The following is a 21,421-nucleotide window of genomic DNA, read 5'->3' on the forward strand; positions in this document are numbered from 1 at the left end:
TACATGAATTACATTATTTCCACATAAAGAAAACAAGTGTTTCCCTATCTCACCCCCACATCAGAAATGCATGCTTTATGCATGGAAAATTGAGGCAATCCTAATTCTTTGTAATTCTACAGATAGCGATGTGTGTGAATGCAGATGTATTATATTAGATGACAGCTATTGTATGTCTCTTTCCCCAATCATTCAACCAATGAAACTTCTACCTGCATCACATTTAAGACTCAGCATGATTGTGTAAATGAAAATCTTGGTACAAAAGAGAGCCAGTGTGGTGTAGTGGCTAAGGTGCTGGACTGGGAGTTAGGAGATCTGAGTTCTAGTCCCCACTGAGTGACTTTGGGACAGTCACAGACTCTCAGCCCAACCTACCTCACAGGGCTGTTGTTGTGAGGATAAAATGGAGAGGAGGAGGATTATGTATGTCACCTTGGGTTCCTTGGAGGAAAAAAGGTGGGATATAAATGAAATAATAATAATAATAATAATAATAATAATAATAATAATAATAATATTTCCTTACAAGACTAATTATGATTCATCATAGCTTGCTTTTGTAATAAAGACTTTGCCTGTAACTTTAAATGACCTGAAATAAAAACCAGGTAACTTTCAACCACCAGATGAAGAGCTTTGAAGCAGGGCATTTAAAGCATGCAAAATAATTAGATTTGATTTCTTAAATCTGTATAGCACACAAAAGGGATAAAATCGGATGAAACTAGACATGACAATATACAATACATGCAGTTCCTAGCCAAAACAGTAACCGTGTGCTAGTAAATCCCTCCAAACAAGTCTACTACAACTTACTGGTGTCCTGAGGTCACAACAGTCTGCATTTTCCTGCCAATCACAAACAGCAACTATTAAATAGATCCGGGGACGTGTCAATCAGCCAAACTAGAGCTTGCCAAAGTTCTCTCATTTACATCTCAACGCTTGTTCTCTTTGATGTCAATATTAGATTGTGAGCTTTGTTTGTTTTTTCTTTTTGCATGAAAATCCATGTTGTTGTTTTTTCAAATGTTCACAATTAATTGCATGCATCTTTGAAATATACACCTTCTTCTCCCATTGATTGCAGAGTATTTGTGCACCACCACCCCCGAACACTTTTTCCATGCACATTTTTCAAATGTACATATGCTGTCAAACACAATAACAACAAAGCCATGCTACAGAGCATGTAGTAACTTGACCATGTGTATGGGAAACTGAGGATGAGCAAATATACTGTTTAGGGAATGGCCAGTTCTGTCCATTTCAGTCTCTCTCCTATTTTTCCAATCTTAAATTCCATCCTGCTTCCACATCAGTTCGTGAATTTTTCTTTTAAGTCTCCTAATACCTCTATTTTTTACATTTTTGCCTAATTTATTTTATGTTACTTATTAAATTTATATCTCACCTTTTCCCCAACCATTACAGTTATGTTTGAAATTGGGCACATACATAGGCCATAGCTAGAGGGGGCTTTATCCCAGGGTGATCCCCGGGATCATCCCGGTGCATCCACATGATGCACAGGGGATCCCGGGATCAGGGAGGGATGATCCCTCCTTTGCCCCAGGATCTCGCCCTCCCCTTTGGCCCCAGTTTTTCCATGGTCCCGGGCTGAGCTTGAGACCATGGAATGTGTGGCCGGTTGCCGCAGGTTGACCCAGCTCCGTGCGATTCCTCGTGTGAAGCCAAGAGCGCTGCACCCATCAGGGGTAGGGTGGGGGGAGTGGGGAAAGTAATTTAAATTTAAAGAAGTACTTACCTTTTGCGCACGAGCGTTTGAGCACTTTGTTGTTTATTCGTTCAGTCGTTTCCGACTCTTCGTGACTTCATGGACCAGCCCACGCCAGAGCTTTCTGTCTGTCGTCGCCACCCCCAGCTCCCCCAGGGTCAAGTCTGTCACCTTCAGAACATCATCCATCCATCTTGCCCTTGGTCGGCCCCTCTTCCTTAAACAGAGGAGGGATCTCGCGTTAAACACAATGCAAGATCTTCCCTCCTCCGTCGCGGGATAACAGGTAGGTCTAGGTAAGGCCACTGTCTAGATATTTTTTGCTTACAGGTGATCACTGTCCTTGTATATTGATCCAAACACCACAACAAAAGGAAACCTAAGAGTCCATAGTCACAAAGCGCAATGGAACTGTAATGAAGGACTTTTGTAAAGATGCTGATGAAAGGTGTGGTTTATTTTTTGTTCTGGGAGGGTCGTATTTAACTTTAGAGTTTATTTAGCAATTGATTGATATTGTTTGTTTTGTCTAGGCTTTAGCATTAAATTCCACCAAGGAGACAGCTCCCCAATGTGGTTATCATTTCTTAGACTTGAGCTTTACGGCTTGTGTAAAATAAGTTTAGTGCTCAGCCCAGTTCCTGGAGGACAGGTGCCTTGTTTTCAATCTCAGCAAAGTAGTGAAAGGCTGAATAGGAATTTATGAGCTTGTTGGGAAAACCTGCACAGCCATCTATCTACCACCTTTTGTGGGTATTATGCTTTAAAGGGGCGGGGGGGGGGGAGAGAGAAAAAAAGATGGATGGCATAGCGAATGAGTTTCTCTTGTTTATCCACAGAAGAAGTACAGACAAATGTAGCTGCTCTGCAGCAGATCAGTAATATGCTTGGATTCTGCAGAACGAGTCAAGGAAGAAATTCTAGGGAGAGTTACTTCTAGAAAGCCACTGTGTCATGGTTTATTTTAAGGATTCTAATGTCCCTGAACACTTGGCATGTAAACTTTCCCTTTTCTATTTTTCACAACCCCTCGCACGCCCGCTCCCCCCCCCACAATTTGACTCAGAATTAACTAGACTTTTCACATGTCCATTTACCATGTTGATCAGGCTGTCTTCATGGCCCATTCTAACTTCAGTTGCACTGCTAACACTCTTATGACATTCACCTTCACTGTGCCCTTCCACAAAATGCAACACACGTTAATCATGTCCCTTTCTTAACATTTTTAATGGCAATAAATCTGATTTTCCTATCTCCTCTTCATGCAGTACTTATAAGACTAGAGGCACCCCATCAATCTTTTCATACTGTCTCTGTATGTTTTCCAAACCTTATTGTAACAAAGTACCTAGATTTATATGCACACACCAGGTAGCTTCTCATTAACATCCTATAAGCAGAGCCAAGATTATCTCATTTGATTTGCGGTATACTCTGATATTGCTGCTTCAGTTTGTTGTATTAATCGGAATATGCTTTCTTGATTGCTTGCAAATATTGACCTGATGATGGCAATGCTTTGGGGCAACAAGTAACAAGACAGGCATCTTAAGATAAGATTACGCTTCCCCACCACCACCTTTTGAAAAACCCAGCAGGGTTCGTAACTTGAAGAAAGCTGATTCAGAGTAAGGACAAATGTTTTGTGACTCTGCAAAGCATTCCGTCTTTCAAACCAATTACTTACTAACAATGGCAAACCTTTTCACAAAGTGATAGTGTGAATTTAGTAACTTCACATTGAAATCTGAGCCAAACATACTCATGCCTAGTTGTGCAGCACTGGAATACGGAAAGGTGGATAATTCAGGCAGGCAGGGTTTACACACACAGAGAGAGGCACACACTGCATATTGGGGGTTAAAATACCCTCTTCATTGGGCTGCTTTGGAAGAGTCTTCAGAAGCTTCAGTTGACCCAGATTGCAGCACCTAGTGTGCTCATGTGAACACAACTGTGTGAGGATGGTCCAGCCATTTGAGAAGATCGGCATGGATTACCAATCTGCTTCTGGGTTCAGTTCAAAATGCTAGTTATTACCTATAAATCCCCAAATGGCCTGGGTCCAGGCTACCAAAAGGACCATCTCCTCCCATATCATCCTGCCCAAACACTAAGATCTTAATGAGAGGTCCTTCTCCATGTCCCAACATGAGTGGATCCTCAGTTAGTCGGGGTGTGGGAGAGGGTCCTTTTTGTAGTCACACCCTGTCCACAGTTGTGGAATTCTGTCTCACATATGGGAGAATTATCTCCCTCTCTTTTAATTACTGGACAATCTTGTTTAGTCAGGCTTTCCATTACTTTTGGAGATTTTAAGTGGACTGTTTTGAATATCTACTATCCTGCTTCTGTGTTTTTGTTTGTAATTGTCTAAATTGTTGACTGTTTAATTCAGTGGTAAGCATCATGGTGCCTGCAGTTGCCAATGTGCCCACAGATACCTTCCTTGGTGTTCACCAAGACACCCTACTCCTCCCAGTTTTTATTTTAAAAATATTTATATATTTTCTTACTGGCAGCTGGGATTGTTTCAAAGTGGAGTGGGAGCCTCTAGCTCCTGCCCTGAAAAGTGGCAAAGAAACATTTTAATTAATTAAAGAAAGAAAGGAAGGGAGAAAGAAGGAAAGAAAGAACTCCTGCTGTCTCAATTTCCTATGAATGACTTTTGAGAGGTTCTTTGTCCTTTGTGACTAGCCATGCCAATCCATGGTAACCATTTGATGGTTATGCCCAGGACAGATTCTCAAATCATATTGCTTTTTTTAATTTTTTAAAATGTTTTAACATTTATCTATACTTGTTTTATGGTTTTTAATTGTGTACTGCCCAGAGTAAAACTGTAATAAATAAATAAATAAATAAATAAATAAATAAATAAATTTCCTAATGTGCTCATGGGCCCAAAAAGTTGCCTAGCCTCGATGCCTATCCTGAATGGTGTTAGCTGCCTTGAGAACTTCTTTGGTAATTGGAAACAAGTGGGAACAAAGAAAGAAAGACATTTGCTAGTATGCTGCTGATCATAACTAATGGTACATAAATGGTAGATAGTAGAGATGGATCAATCTATCAGTTTTGGGGCCCATTCAGAAGACACCTTAAACCATGGCTTTAACCATGATGAATAAGGCTTTATGCTTTATTCACCATGGTTAAAGCTGTGGTTTAACTGAAATGAAAATCTGTTAGTTTCAGTTTCTCCAACATTCAGTTATATAGATCTATCTATCTTTCTATATCAAGTTCTTTTTGGCCCAAATATGAGGAAATTTACAAATTTGGATGAATTCTTTTCCAAATAGAATTAAAACTAAATTCTGACCCATTGTTAGTAGAGAGGTACTAGGAAGCCCAGATGGCTCACTCCCACATCCTACCATGTGTAAAATCGACAGGATGGAGAGACAGCAAGCTCCTTCACATGGAGGGGGGCGATCACATTCCCTCACTGTTGGCTCTGAAGCTGCATCTCTTCCGCTTCTGGAACAAGCTGCAATTACACAGAGGAAGAGAACAGGAAGAGAAGTGACCCCATGGTCCATTCAGTTTAGTGGGACAGCGCCCTCTAGTGGGCATTTAATAGCTAAACTTCTCCTGCACATGGTAGGAAATCACAACAAATAACATTATAGCTCAGTAGAGTCACGTTTAATGAATTTTGTTTCATAATGAAAAAATGATAGAAGGAGCGGGAGATGAGTGGGAGATGCAGGAAGAACATGGCATCATTAAAATGATGTGGCAAGTCACGAGCATGCTTTAAAATGCTTGTCTGAAGAAGCTCAGCATAATCTAGTCTTATTTCAAGATTCCTTCTCAGTTTACAATTCTCAAAAAGATTTTTTGGGAATGGAACTCCATAGCTAATTTATTGTCGCTTTTCTTTTGTCAAGTGACAATCACTTGACCAGAGTCAAGTGACATGTCAAACTTTTTGTAAACAGTTGCTTGTACCATTTTTACCTTTGATATCCAGTAGTAGTAGTAGTAGTTGTAGTTACAGAATTGGACATGTCCATGCAGTGTGTATCTTCCCATTTAAATCTATTATGTAGCTTAGTGTGTAAATTGCAATAGGTATTATCAACTGTTTAAAATGTTTGGGCAGTCAAAGTAAAATTCTGAGAGTTTTCCAAGAGGTAACTCTTATCTGCACACTTCCCAAAATGAGTGTTTTGTGTGACTGAGTCTCTTAAAGGTAAGCATGAAAAGTAACCTGACATTTAAATACACAGAGAGTATTGATTACTAACCGTCTCATTCCTGACTCGTAGATGAGCTATTATGTATGCCTACAGATGTTTCTGCTTTGAAACCACATCAAAGAATCCTGTGATAATGTATGCTAATTTCTTCACTAACCACAGCTTCAAAAACCTTGAAGTTGGTGATGCTATTTCTGCATTGATAAGGTTTCTTTGGTCAGTATGTAAAAGCTTATAGTCAAATAGAAACATTCCAGATGTGTATGTAAAAGCAAATTTTACACTTATTTCCTCCAAGTTGCAGTGATACTTTGGAACATTTCTATTCATCTTTCAGGTTGGTTGCTAAAATGATCCAATACAATGTCTTCTCAATTCACATCAACTTCGTAATTTTCAGAACAACAACAATATTCTTTCCTGTAGATTCTTCATCAGAGGTGGCCAATCATCGCTTTTGCAAGCAACAGACATATACCAACATTCTGTGGGACTCATTTGGGTTTGAGTATCAGCTGTCCTGTTCTCTTAAACAAGTTCATGAATTACTATTAATGAATCTAACATGCTTTCACTGGGACAAATTTTGGAGCGCCCACAAAAAGTTTAATTTAAAAAAATGGAACAAAACATAGGTTCCTTCTTGGGAAACACATCTAGATTTTCTGGATCCTTTTCAGTTGGACTTCAAACCTGGTTTTGGGATAGGAACTGCCTTGCTCACTCTTTGGAATGATTTCTGCAGAAAGGGAATCAGGGGACGCATGAACTTATTAATTCTCTTGGATCTCTCTGTGGTTTTTGATACCATACAATTGAACATACTATTCTATTGGTAGGCTATCTGAATTGGTTAAAGCCATGGTCCTGAACCAGGCCCTTGTGTAATGATGATTCCACTCTTATTTTGGTGGCTGTTTTCAGAGGTGGGTGCAGGAAATCCATTGCTTGACCCTGTTGCAGCTATGGTTAGGGGTCCCACAGGGCTCTATTCTTCTCCCCATGCTGTTTTACATATACAATAAACTGCTGAAAGTAGTCATCTGGACAATTGGCTTGAGGTGTTACCGATGGATGACACCCAGCTTTATCACTCTTTTCCATTTAGTTTGGGTAAGGCTTAGGTATCCTTGTGCAAGGGTTGGCACACAGATACATACATACTGTTATATTAAAATTGTAGATTCCATCATAATTCTCATGCTTCTGCTTGGATGAACAGTTGCAAAAGCAGAAGAACATCTTTGGATTTAGTTTTGTTTTCCCCATACAACACTCTAGTGTGAGGTATAAAACAGCCATGACCAGAAGAAGCCCCTACATGCAGAATGGTATAGTAGGATCAGACCCATTGACCCTGTTCAGACAACACACTAAGCCACAGTGGTTAAGCATTTTGAGCTAAACATTATGGCTCCTGTGTCATGACTTAGTGTGTTGTGTGAACCATTCCTAACAATAGTGACTCCATAACCATGGTTTAAACATGATCAATAACCATTTGCTGCAAAAGGGTTAGCAGCCTAACTATGGCTTAACATGTTGTCTGAACAGTCCCACTGCCTTTTTCAGTAGACATTTTCTGATTGCATTGAATCTAGCATCTAAAGCAGTAGTCTTCATCTGGTCCAGACCCACGACCCACCTCGGATTCCCAACTCCTTAAGCTGAAAATCCAGAGTGGAAAATATTCAACACAGTCTTCTTCGTGTGCAAAGAACAGTGCTGTAACTTTCAGAACAAGGAGGGCAAAAAGAAAGAAAAACTGTGCAGGAAAAAATAGCATGTACAAATAGTGAAGATCATAAATATCTAAGTTTGGATTAAACTTTATTTTTATTTTAAAAGTGGAGGCTTATACCCAGCAATCCAAAGAATACCTGCATACTTTTGAAGATTGTGATATTAAACAAAGCAATGCAGAATTTTCTCTCTCCTGCATGTTAGGTCACACAAGTCCATGACATTGATTAGCAAATTAATTAGCAATGTCCCTTAAGCCCCAGGGGCTGGCCTCTTGTGTCCATTAACGAACAGGCTGAAAGAACAAATATGCTTCCCTGAATACAAAATGAATTGATATTCTTGCAAAGGCATTCAATTCTTTGAACCCAGTTGTTTCATACCTCCAACTATCAGCAAAGTTGATAGGAAATAATTGAGTTTTGTAACTGAAATTAAATAATAGAGTGCTTTCTGACTCTTCCCCTGGGGATCATGCACCAGATTGGCATATATATTAATAAGAGGCTCTTACAAAACTACAACATCTCCTTTTAGCAATCGCTATGGTTTTCTGTCAATAAAAAACATAATTGCTATCTTTTAATGCTGTTTTCTTCACTGCTGTGAACTAAGGATGAGGTGGGGGTGGATTTCATCTGATCCATACTTTAAAACAAACCAACCTAATCTGCACTTTCCAGACTCGTATTTGTTTGGGGGACTGTCTTCATGGTGCCAGGTTGGCACGGCCTCCTTCCTCAACCTGTGCTTTTGCTCTCCTGGGGTGGTGTCGGGTAACCCTGACGCTGTGGAGGGAAAGCAGGGTTACCATCCAGGTCCTGGAGCCATCCCCACCCTCTTCCAGATGGAAAGCAACCAATCATTGGTCACCTTCCACCAGGCTGTACCCCCAGGTTGGCCTCAGATTGGCTGCAGAGTGACGTTACATGGTGGATATGCTGTGTTGATGTCACTCCTTTTGAAAAAGTCCCTGACTCTTTCAAATCTGAGCATTGCAGGGAAGCCCTGTGGTGGCTGTGAAGCTGTACCTGCATCGTCTAACCAATGGGGCACAGACCCACAGCCACCGTGGGGCTTTCCCTGCATGTAGACAGATCCTGGATTGCGCTTCTTTTTTGCTTTGCAGTTTTCAGCTCAAGCTCAAAGATTTCATAAAACGATATGCATATTAGGAAAAGTTATGTACCAAAGGTGCATGTTGTAAAAAGTGCCATGCAGTTAAAAATAAATAAATCACGCCAATAAAATAAATTATTCAATTGCTCTACACCCCCACCTCCCAGATTATCCTAACTCAATAGTTCCTCTGCAGTTACAATTAATTTCCAATGGTTGTGATCTGGTGTGAAAAAAATGCACAGAAAAGAGTGGTTGATAAATTTTATCATGAGCTTTTTCAATCCCACCCCCAATGCAATTAAGCTTATGGGATGGTGGGGGGGGGGAGGGGGAGCTTCCATTAGCACCAATGGAAGTTTTTCTTTTTCTCCTAAGCTTAATTGCCATGCATAAGGGGGGGATTTGGGAGGGAGGTTGAATCTTGTGAGGATGAAAATGTTAGCCCTTACCTCCCCAGCTGTGATCCCCATTGGAAATTGCCTCTGAATTGAAATTAAGTCAAGGAAAAAAAACTTGTATTGTCACAATGGACACTTAGAGCTTTTCGAAATAGATCCGTCATACTTCTGTATAGATTTGGGGCTGCAACACCCCTTTCCCAATGGGCCTCATTTCTAGATAGTGTAACTTTCCTAATATATCACTGTGTAACTGCTTTCATGTGGCAGCTCTGTTTTGCTACTTTTCCATATATATTTTTAAATCAATGGAATTTGCTCTGGGTAAGCAAGTAACTATATACTTTCCCCCCAAGGGTTCCTTTCAATAAAATGCCATTATTTTGCCGTTCATTGCTTTGCAGTGGTGACAGAACAGTTTTGCAAGAATGTTTTCAAAAGCAATGTAGTGCAGACAGTATATTTGAATGCAGGACCCTAATAAAAGATACTAGATAGTGTAATATTTTATTGAGAGGTTTTTGTCTCAATAATTCTTTTCTGTATCATTGTGCCAAATGTGAAACTGTACACTTTCATCAAACTGCTCGAGGTTTCATTCAATAATATATTACTATTCTTCAGTTCCTTCAAACATTAGTTTGCCCTCACACTCTGGAGTATTGCAGAGATGGGAAAAGTGCAGAAAAGGGCAACTAAAATGACCAAAGGTCTGAAGCAAATCCCCCATGAGAAAAAGTTACAGCATCTAGGACTGCTTAGCTTAGAAAAGGGGAGACAAGATAAAGGTGTACAAAATGCATGGTGTGGAGAAAGGGGATAGAGAGGCGTTTCCTTCCCCTCTCTAATAATGCTAGAAGCAGAGATCGTCTTACGTTCTTAATATAAGAAGCACTGTGGATCAGACCAGAGGCCTATCTGGTCCAGTAATGGCCAATCAGTTGCCTGTGTGTAAAACCTGCATGTAGGACTTGAGTGGAATAGCATTCCTGATATCTATTTAGCTTTTCGAAATTTAGGTTATTATTATTATTATTTATTTATTTATTTATATAGCACCATCAACGTACATGGTGCTGTACAGAGTAAAACAGTAAATAGCAAGACCCTGCCGCATAGGCTTACATTCTAATAAAACCATAATAAAACAATAAGGAGGGGAAGAGAGAGCAAACAGGCACAGGGTAGGGTAAACAGGCACTGGGTAGGGTAAAACTAACAGTATAAAGTCAGAACAAAATCAAGTTTTAAAAGCTTTAGGAAAAAGAAAAGTTTTTAGCTGAGCTTTAAAAGCTGTGGTTGAACTTGTAGTTCTCAAATGTTCTGGAAGAGCGTTCCAGGCATAAGGGGCAGCAGAAGAAAATGGACGAAGCCGGGCAAGGGAAGTAAAAACCCTTGGGCAGGCGAGAAACATGGCATCAGAGGAGCGAAGAGCACGAGCGGGGCAATAGTGTGAGATGAGAGAGGAGAGATAGGAAGGAGCTAGATAGTGAAAAGCTTTGTAGGTCAACAGGAGAAGTTTATATTGGATTCTGAAGTGAATTGGAAGCCAATGAAGAGATTTCAGAAGTGGAGTTACATGGTCAGAGCGGCGAGCCAAGAAGATGATCTTAGCGGCAGAGTGGTGGACAGAAACCAACGGACTGATGTGAGAAGAAGGAAGGCCAGAGAGAAGAAGGTTGCAGTAGTCCAGCCAAGAAATAACCAATGCATGAACAAGAGTCTTGGCAGAAGAGACAGACAAAAATGATCGAATCCTGGCAATATTATACTGTTATTATATTCTGTTCATATATTATATTCTGTTCATATACAGAAGCCTTCACTGGACAGAGCGAATAGAAAACACACACATATCATGTAGTCAGTTTTTTAAAAAAACACCTCTCATGGAAGATGGAAAAAGACAAAGAAATCACTATTATCAGGCACAGTGACAAATGCATGATTGTGATTCATTCAATGGGTTCTAATAGTGTCCTTTCCTTTGTAGTTTATATCCTTGGGCTGAAGAGTAATGTTGCAGTGTTCGGAAGCACAGACAGTGAAATGACTTTTCAGGAAGCCAGAAAAGATACCAAAGATATTATCCAGTATTTCCTCCCTTTTACTGCCAGCTTCATTTTTCTTTGCAGCAATTGGCTGGCAGTACTTTCTGAAGGAGAACTATAATGGTCAAAAATTGACTGTAATTCTGCAGGCTCAAATGTCTAATCTTGTGGATAATTTTTTTTAAGTGGGGCGCAGGGGGACGGACTGGTAATCCTCCTGGAAGGATCAAAGTTCAGCTCAAGCATTTGTAATAAATTTATTGCCTTGGCCAAAAGGTTGTGCTAGACTTGAGTTGTCTTCTGTGAAACTGAGATATGTTGCAAGATTCTATTTATTTACAATACCTATATTATGAATTTCTTCCATCATGGAAGTCAAGGACGGTATAATGGGGTTCCCAAGCAGTCTCCCAACCAGGCAATGACCAGACCCAGGCCAGCTGAGCTTCAGCAAAATGGCTGCATCGTAAACCATCAAGCTATGGATGTGTATAACACTTAGGCTTGCTTCATATCGTGACATTCAATTTCAGAAATTTCACCAATAAGTAGGGCAGTAGCTCAGGGGTAGAACATATGCTTGACATGCAGAAGGTGACAGGTTCAGTCGCGGACATCTTCAGGTAAGGTTAGGAAAGAATCCCTCCTGAAACTCAGGAGAGCCATTTGTTCATTCAGATTTGATTGTTTATAACCAGTGGCCATTACAATATAAACACAAGAAACATATTCGTAAAACACTGAACAATCAATATGGTGGGGCAATTGTAAGGCTGTGAAAATACAAGTAACAAAGATTTTAAGCATTTGTTTACATTATAACAGAACACCCCTTCGCTTTGTCACTGATATTGTTCAGAAAGGGCCCTTTTATTCTTGTTGCAGCTAGTGCAAACAGCGCTACTCTACAGCTGATGAATTTATCTGTGTCCGCCAGCAGCCATCTCATCTTAAGGTCCTCTGGTAGGCCTTCTAACAAAGTCCGGAAAAGGAGGATAAACTTGACTCTAGGGGAGTTATAAAGAGGACAATATAAAACATAGTGCACCACATCTTCAATTTGGCCTGCTCCTTATACACAGAATCGATCTCCTGCTGGCTTTTTAGAAAATCTGCAAGCCAGATAGTCAGTGGACATCAGTTGGGATCTAAGTTGAGTAAAAGCACACCTTACAGGGGGGTGGGGATCAATTCCTTCAAGTAAGTGGTCCTTTCATGATTTGGCATACCAAATAGCAGACTTAGGCCTTAGCTAGACCTAAGATTTATCAAGGGATCGTCCCGGGGTTGTCCTTGCCTGCTCCAGGGATATCCTGTGTGTCATTTACATGAACAGGGATAACCCCTGGACGACCCCAGGATAAACTTTAGGTCTAGCTAGGGCCTTACAGTTCTTTATGTATTCAGACTCTCTTTCACCATGCTTGACATGCAGAAGGTGCCAGGTTCAATCCCTGACATCTCAAGGTAGGGTTAGGGAAGAATCCTGCCTGAAGCCCTGGCAAGCCACTGTTCTCTACCTTCAGTGGCGAGGGAAATGCACTTGGTCCATGCTCAGAGTTTCTCCATAACTTAGCTATAGTTTTGAAAACATACTCCTTGGCTGAATCCTGGTGAAGTCTTGGCACAAATGAAGTTATGGAGTGGTAGAGACAAGAAGAGCTTCTACATAACAAGGAGGAGGTAGAGGAGAGTTCCACAAAATAAAATAAAAACCGTTGTTAAGAAGAGCAGCTGGAGGGCAGAAAAACGAGAAAAGATTGTTGTATGGCGGGAACAGAATGGGGAAGGGGAATTTGTGAGTGTTCAGTGGTGAGAGAAAAGCCTTCAGCATCTACTCAGATGCACTCTTTATTTCTCTGCTAACATTGCTTGGTTTGTCACCATATTATCACACTGATAAGAGTCTGAGTGCAGTTTATGAGGGTTTTCACTGATACGTTCAACTTCTATTAAGGTTTTTAAAGGGTTTCATCCTTCCTTGCCATGGCACACTGTTTGTGAACCTTTTGCACCCATTAAGCTGGGGGACAGTCTAGCTGCCATTGGCCCTGTTCAGGCAACATGCTAAACCATGCTGCTTAACCACAAAATGGTTAATGGAATGCATTGTATTCCATTAACCATTTTGTGGTTAAGCAGCATGGTTTAGCGTGTTGTCTGAAAAGGGCCTATATGTGCAGTTCTCCATGTGGGAGAACATCTCTATAGGGTTCAGTAGAGCCTTCCCCCCACCTTCCTTCCCCATCATTGGCCAGCCCTTATTGAGTTCATGGTGCTTGAACATACAAGAAATTGTCCAGTCTTTAGTGGTACACATTTGCTTTATAACTGATGAAAAACTGAATTGGGTGAACCCCATTCAGTTGGGGGGGTGTTTTTGTGAGGGGCACAATTTACTCCCAGAATGGTGACCACCAGGAAGCTGCCACTGAAATTAGCTCTGTGACTGCTACACCCACAGTTGCATTTTTTTTTAAAAAAAAAAGTCAGTGGAAATTAATTTTAATTTAATGAATGAATTACAAAAAAAGAGATCTTTAATAACAGACATGAATGGAATTACAAAAGAACCAACACAACTTCTGTACACCCCACTTGGTCATTTCAATGGAAAACCCAGCCAGAGTTCCCATATGTATCCTGCTCTTCTCTAAGGCTGCACATATTGGGTGATGGATTTTGTCTATGGATGTGTGAGCCAGACTATTTGTAGCCCATGTAACTTTCCCATATGTACACCCATAAATCCAGCCTGATTGGTTTCTGCATTTATCTGCATTATCAAGAACAAAAGAAATCACATGAAAATTGGGGCTAAGCACAGCCTCCTGAGTTGACTCAGGCCTTAGCTAGACCTAAGGTTTATCCCAGGATCGTCCTGGGGTCATCCCTGCCTGCTCCCAGGATATCCTGTGTGTCATTTACATGAACAGGGATGACCTCGGGATGATCCCGGGATAAACCTTAGGTCTAGCTAAGGCCTCAGAAGCTGACCCTGGTTCAATTTGGGGCACCTCAACACTGCTCTGGCCTACATCTACACTTACGACACCAACCACTCATTATAGGCTCTGGGGAGAATCTCCGCAGCAGCCATGACAATTGCCTGCCATGCTGGGAACATCATAAGTGGTTAGTAATAACCCAGAGCTTCCCTGTGGCCTGTCCAAAAGTAACTTCAGCTCTTAACAGTAGGTGTGGATCCTACTGATAAGTAGGGCCTGAAGGGATATTATCTCGGTGCCCTCACGACGTGCTTCAGATTATATTCTTGTATAAATCTAGTCCTCACTGAATGTTATGCAGTGAATTCAGGCACGTATAACACAAATAGTTAGGAGCCACACTGCAGTTTCCCTTCTGGTCAGTGGTGCAGATACCATGAGCCAAACGTAAGCTGAGAGACAGGATACTTTAATCATGTTGCCCTTGACTTGGAAAGGTACAAAGTGGGACTGACTGACGTCCTCTCATGTTGAGCAGATTTTACATTTTGCATTATTCATTTGAACAAGTTTTGCTCTTATCTATTTTGGCCAGAATAAACAAACAGTTTCTACCGGCTGGGCTGTGATTAAGACCGAAACAGCTCCGCTCCCCTTTTCTCATATCCATAAGGCAAACAGCTTTCTACAGAGTCTTATTATTGTTTCCAGCTTTCACCTCAATTGAATAAAGTGGGATTAGTACAGCTTGGATTAGCATAATGCACATTTATTTTATTAGTCAAGTTTTTTCTCCTCACCCTTCCTTCAAGGATCAAAGGGAGGCAGGCATTCTCCTCCTCCTCCTCCCCTCCTCCTCCTCCTCCTTACAGCAACCTTATGAGGTAGGTTAGGCTGAGATGGTGGCTGGCTGTGGAGATCCAGCAATCTTTATGTCTGACTGGGGATTTGAACGTTGGTCACCCCAGTCCAACGCTCTAACCACAACCTTTTGACTATCATGAATCCTTCCCCACTGTCCCTCTTTTTGGAAACTTGCTCGGTTTTAACAATTGGCATCAAACATCAGGAGCTGAAGTATTCTGAATCCTTGCATAGGATCCTTATGATTTTCTAGCTATATAGGGAACACCAAGAGGTTTCAGACTAGAATAAAATCACAGCTATTAATTATCTAGGCTTCAATAAAGGATGGATGGATCATCCTATTTCTGGTCCTTGTGAATTTCGCATGTGTTCATTCCTAAATCTGTTCCATACTGTTTGCCATCAATCTGCAATTTTGTAAAAGAAATAATAATGCGTGAAAATGGACATTGTTATTGAAGCATTTCCCACCCACCCCCACAAAAGATACACATTTTTGTGTATGCATTTTACACTAAAGCGCACCATTTTGAATGCATCTTAATCTAAGAGATGCATTTTCATATTATTTTGGGGTTGTTGTTTTTCTGAGAACTGTATTACAAAATTTGAAGGGCAAGAACCCACAGATAACTGTATTCCAATTTGCTTATTAGCCTATGAAATGAGAATCAGGATGATGCACTTACACATGTGGCCCAAACAAAATCCTTGAGCGCCTCTGGCTCCATCCTTGAAATCATTGATCTTGCAGTAGGTGAAGAGAAAAGTGGGATTTTTTCCTTCAAGAGATGTTGATCATAGTGGTTGCCAAGAAATTCTTCTTGCTTGAATAGAAATGGAAAGCTTGACACTGTGAAAGGAGTGCTGCCCCACCAGTGAAAGAACATTTTTCCTTCTTCTAAGAGAACAATTTCAAACTGCAGGGCAGGCCAGTCAGTAAATGCAATTTGTGCCTCCAATTCTCAGGTGTACCATAAGATACACAGAAGGTAACCTGTTGGAAAATGGCCTCTAACAACCAATGTTGAGATGGAAGAGTTTGGAAGATGAGACTATATAGAAGCTGTGACACTTTGTCACTTAAGATCAGCCTAGTGAGGGAAGATGTGAGACATCTGGATGAGGGCAGAGAAGGCCAGCAAAGACAATGGAAGATTCACCATCACTTAGGGCCTTGCTAGACGAGGCCTTAGCGCGCTTTGTGGGCCGGTTTCCCTGCTGTGCGTCCAGATGACGCACAGGGGAATCCGGCGCCAGGCCGCACTGAGGCCTCCTCTAACGCGCCATAAGCGAAGTCGCTTATGGTGCACCTTTTTCACAGCCCCGGCCTCAGGCTGGGGCTGAGAAACGTCTAGGAAGGTCCGTGGCTTTTTGCAGCTACTCGCTTACTCGCGAGTAGCCGCAAAAAGCCACGGACCTGGCACAGCACTCATACGAGCGCTGTGCCCATCGTGCCAGGGGGGGTGATCCAGAGGGGGAAGATGGGGGAGGGAAGGCCGGACCGGCAGGAGAGGGGATGGCGGAGGGCGACGAACAGGAGATGGCGAGGGGGGACGGAGGGCGACGAACAGGAGATGGCAAGGGGGGACGGAGGGCGACGAAAGGAGATAGCGAGGGAGGGCAGGGGCGACAAACAGGAGATGGCGAGGGGGGACGGAGGGCGACGAACTGGAGATGGCGAGGGGGGGGCGGAGGGCGACGAACAGGAGATGGCGAGGGGGGACGGAGGGCGACGAACAGGAGATGGCGAGGGAGGGCGGGGGGGCGACGAACAGGAGATGGCGAGGGGGGGCGGAGGGCGACGAACAGGAGATGGCGAGGGGGGGCGGAGGGCGACGAACAGGAGATGGCGAGGGGGGACGGAGGGCGACGAACAGGAGATGGCGAGGGAGGGCGGGGCGACGAACAGGAGATGGTGAGGGAGGGCGGGGGGGCGACGAACAGGAGATGGCGAGGGAGGACGGAGGGCGACGAACAGGAGATGGCGAGGGAGGACGGAGGGCGACGAACAGGAGATGGCGAGGGGGGACAGAGGGCGCCGAACAGGAGATGGCGAGGGAGGACGGAGGGCGACGAACAGGAGATGGCGAGGGAGGACGGAGGGCGACGAACAGGAGATGGCGAGGGAGGATGGAGGGCGACGAACAGGAGATGGCGAGGGGGGACAGAGGGCGACGAACAGGAGATGGCGAGGGAGGACGGAGGGCGACGAACAGGAGATGGTGAGGGAGGGCGGGGGGCGACGAACAGGAGATGGCGAGGGAGGACGGAGGGCGACGAACAGGAGATGGCGAGGGAGGACGGAGGGCGACGAACAGGAGATGGCGAGGGGGGACAGAGGGCGACGAACAGGAGATGGCGAGGGAGGACGGAGGGCGACGAACAGGAGATGGTGAGGGAGGGCGGGGGGCGACGAACAGGAGATGGCGAGGGAGGACGGAGGGCGACGAACAGGAGATGGTGAGGGAGGACGGATGGGGGGGTTTAACTAAAAAAAAACCTTACCTTCTCCGGAGTCTTCGGGCCGCCCGTGGCCCCTTTAAACTAAAAAAAAAATATGGCGGACACTGCAGGGCTTGCTTCGTCCCTGCGTGTCCGGCGTCTGGAAGCTGAGGCGACGCGCGCTAACGTTAGCGCGCCTTGGCCCCGCCTCCCTGCCGGCTTATCCCGGCAGGTCTAGCAAAGCCCTTAGTGTCCCTGAAGAGACTGTTTTCAGTCATCACTCTGGAGGTGTAAGGGAGAAGGAATCATAGGCCACCAAGCAGGATTCAAGTAAATTGAAGGAGGGGGGAGTTTTTACTTGCCCGTGCTTTCTCAGCAGCAGGAAAAGAGGGGGCAAGCACCAATAGCAGGACAGCAGATGAGGCTGTAATAGAGAGCTCCTTCAGATGAAGGGAAATGTTGTTCCCTACCGTGTTTCTGCTTCCTTCTTCTCTTCCACATTTGCAATGAGCTGTAATTACACAAGGAAGAGAGCCGTGATCACGTGGCTCATACAATTCAATGGTTCAGTGCCCTCTAGTGTACATGGCAAGAAACCCCACAAATAGCAATATATCTCAGAAGAATCGGGTTTTCTGAGGTTTATTTTTTACAGCTAAAACTGGGGAATGGAGTGGGAGACACGCAAGAGGCTGACAGCATCATCAAAATGACCCGTGAACATCCATGAGTGGCCAGTCATGAGTGTGCTATAAAACACTTATTTAAAGAACCCCAGAAACCTTCCTAGGCCACGTCTGCCCCTCTGCAGCAGAGGCAAATGTAAACAACTGAAGGAAACAACTTCCAAGTGAGAAAGGGCACCAAAATCAGTCACCTCTGTACTCTGTATCCTTGAAGCATGGAAACCTGAAGAGTCAAGGCAAGCTTCACCACTATCTGCACTTCAATTGCTGGGACATACACAAGTAGGAGAAAGAAGCCTGAAGAAGGTATAGGCAGACGAGATGCCACCTTCAGTGTAATTCTCCTGTTAGCTGTGTGCATCATACTGAATCACATTCCCATTATGATTCTCACATTCCCATAGGACAACTGCACTGTGTTCCCTGCCAATCGCACACCTTTCTCTTATGTTAACCACCATGGGATAAAATATCAAAGCCCATCTAATGCCAGGTCCCCCCACTGAAAGAAGCAAGGCATACGCAACACTTCGTCCGCAAAAATGGTTGTTTGCTCAATTTCATCTGTCTCTTAGAGCATTCAGCAGGGGGGAGAGCCAAACAGCGGATCTTTACGGTTGAAATGCTTCAGAGTAAATTGAAAGTTTGCCTCCGGCAGATAACCTCTTATTGCTTGGTGTTCCCAGATTTTATGAGCAGAGGAAAGTGAAAGGGGGGGGGATAGGGCACTCTTAAATATAACTATCAGAATATTTCCCTAATATCACACTCCTAACATCAGCTATTATCTATATCCATATCTGTATCTAATTTATTCAAAGTATTTTTTTAAACTGCCCATCCATCTCATGGATAACAGGGGAATATTTCCCTAATAATGCACCCTTCATGTTAGTGATCAAAACATTTCCCTATTTTTTTTTTAAAAAAAAATTGCAGATCAGAGTCGATTTATTTCATAGGAAAATGTCTACGTATGCAATGTATTATTTGCACACAGCCTTATGGCCCTGCTAAAATGGTGTTTTTCAGTCTTTGACGCATATAGTGCATGCAATGCTGGATTTCTTCTCTAGCAAAGGCCACAAAAATGGATGAACTAGGACAAACCTTCACCTACATAATCCATGATGGGGCTGAAAACTACATCCTAGTGTCAAGTTCTTCCTCCATAACATCTAGGAAAGGGTGAAGAACCTTAGACCCAGAGGCCAAATCTGGCCCTCAGAAGACCTCACCTCCTTCCCTAGGCCCCATCCCATTTCTCCCAACCACTAATCTTTAGTGGTTTCCTGGCTTTTGTGAATTTTTTTCCCCATTCTAAAAGGATGAGATGCCTCTCCAAAGGTTTAATGACTGGCAGTAAGGGCTTTAAACCAAAATATGCTGGTATTTTTGGCCATTCCTTTTGCTTACGGCCCCACCCACTACTAGAACGTGGCTCCCAGGAGGTCCCCCAAAATGGAATTCAGCCCTGAATGTTCCTGACCTAGGAGCATTCCACCTTGACATGACATCATGAGTTTCCCTACACCCATTCCACATAATAGGCTGTTGCTGGTGGTCGCCAAAATGTACGGTGTGGTACCATCATGTCATAAGATTGATTATTTGTTTTAGCTGTTTTAAATTGTTTTAAATTTTTGCATATCTTAATTTTGTAAGTTGCCTTGATTCTTTTTCTTTTTTAAAAAGAAAAGTGTCTAAGAATGTGAGTATTCCTATATTTTTGGTGGAGGGTGTGTGTGTTCATGATGGATATGCCATTTTGGACAGCAACCCTGTGGCAGATGTACCATGTTCTTTGAGCAATAGCACTGTTTTTAAACAAATGTAAACTTGAATGAGGCGAAATGCTAACCAGAATTTGTTAGCTGACCTAACGCTACTGCTGGTGTGTGACTCTGCAAGAAACTCAATCAAAGGGTGCTGATCCACATGAAAAGAAAAATGTATAGGCCAACTTCAACACAACCCCATATCAAACTCACCCCTCCTTCAGTACCGTAAACGCCTTCCCAAACAACAACAAAAATTGCCTTTCAGTGCAGCCCAGAGATATGAGCCACTTTGGATCCAGTCACCACTGAAAGCTTAAGCCTTTAAGGCTGCAATTCTAAATACACTTAAACCCCATTGAAGTCAGTTGGACTTATTTGTGGCTAGAGATGTCTAGGATCCTGCTATGAAAGAGCATCTGTCTTTATAGTTGCCTTGGGTTTGTTTCTGGAATGAGGAGATGGTATATATTATAGATCAGGGTACTGATGCATCAAAAGAGCACTATGGAAAGCAATTTCCCTGTCCCAACTTGCTGTACATCTACATCTTCATCAGAAATCTTTAGGTCTCTGATTCTAAACACATTTACCCTAAAGTAAACCATGCTGAGATATATATCCTGGCAGAATACGCTCGGATGCATCCCTGGCCCTTGAGGTTTTGAGGAACACGTATTACCCAATGACAGAGTCCCCATCTTCATTCGGCTTTCCTCTTTTAATCTACACTGCACTGCGTTTAATTACAGGCTCTGTGAGGGTCTGCTCACCTCTTCTCTTGCGCCATGCTGCGCTCTTCTTCTGCAACACAGATATCTCCACGCACACATGTTGTTTACACTCTCTGATTATGCAGCCACGTCGTCGCAATTGATTAGGAGTCCATCAATATCACAGCAATTGGCAGGGACCCACTGAGTGCTAAACCATTGATTCACCTGCTGCGGGTATTCACACAGCTGGTTTCCTTTTAGCCCACTATTTCCGACGAAGCAAGGCAGGGACAAAATGGAAACTGTTTCTTTGGCTTTTGGTGTATGTGAGTGTATGTATATTTCTAAAAAAGAAAAAAAAAACCCAACTTTCTTAAGAGGCGGGGAGTCATTAATAGAAGGAGCCACTGACATGTGTTGTTAACAGTCTGAGCATGTGATAAAATGATTGTCACAGGCCAAAATCGAATAGTTTAGTTAAAGAATTGCTTTCCGGTTCGTTCTGAGCCATCCATTTTCTCTCTCCCTTCCTCCACTGCCAGATTACCAGCCATATTACTGAAATGATCTGGATTCTTGCACTGACATCTAAGCATGTTCTTAGCACAAATGTGCACGCCTATAAAAATCTGCATCAAAGGAATGTGATTGCAAAAGCAAGATCTCAGAAACTAGGAAATGGTATTTGGTCCAATTCCCCTTTAGCTATGCTTTC

This window comes from Elgaria multicarinata, chromosome 4 (assembly GCF_023053635.1).
Source record: "Elgaria multicarinata webbii isolate HBS135686 ecotype San Diego chromosome 4, rElgMul1.1.pri, whole genome shotgun sequence".
NCBI classification, from domain to species: Eukaryota; Metazoa; Chordata; class Lepidosauria; order Squamata; family Anguidae; genus Elgaria; species Elgaria multicarinata.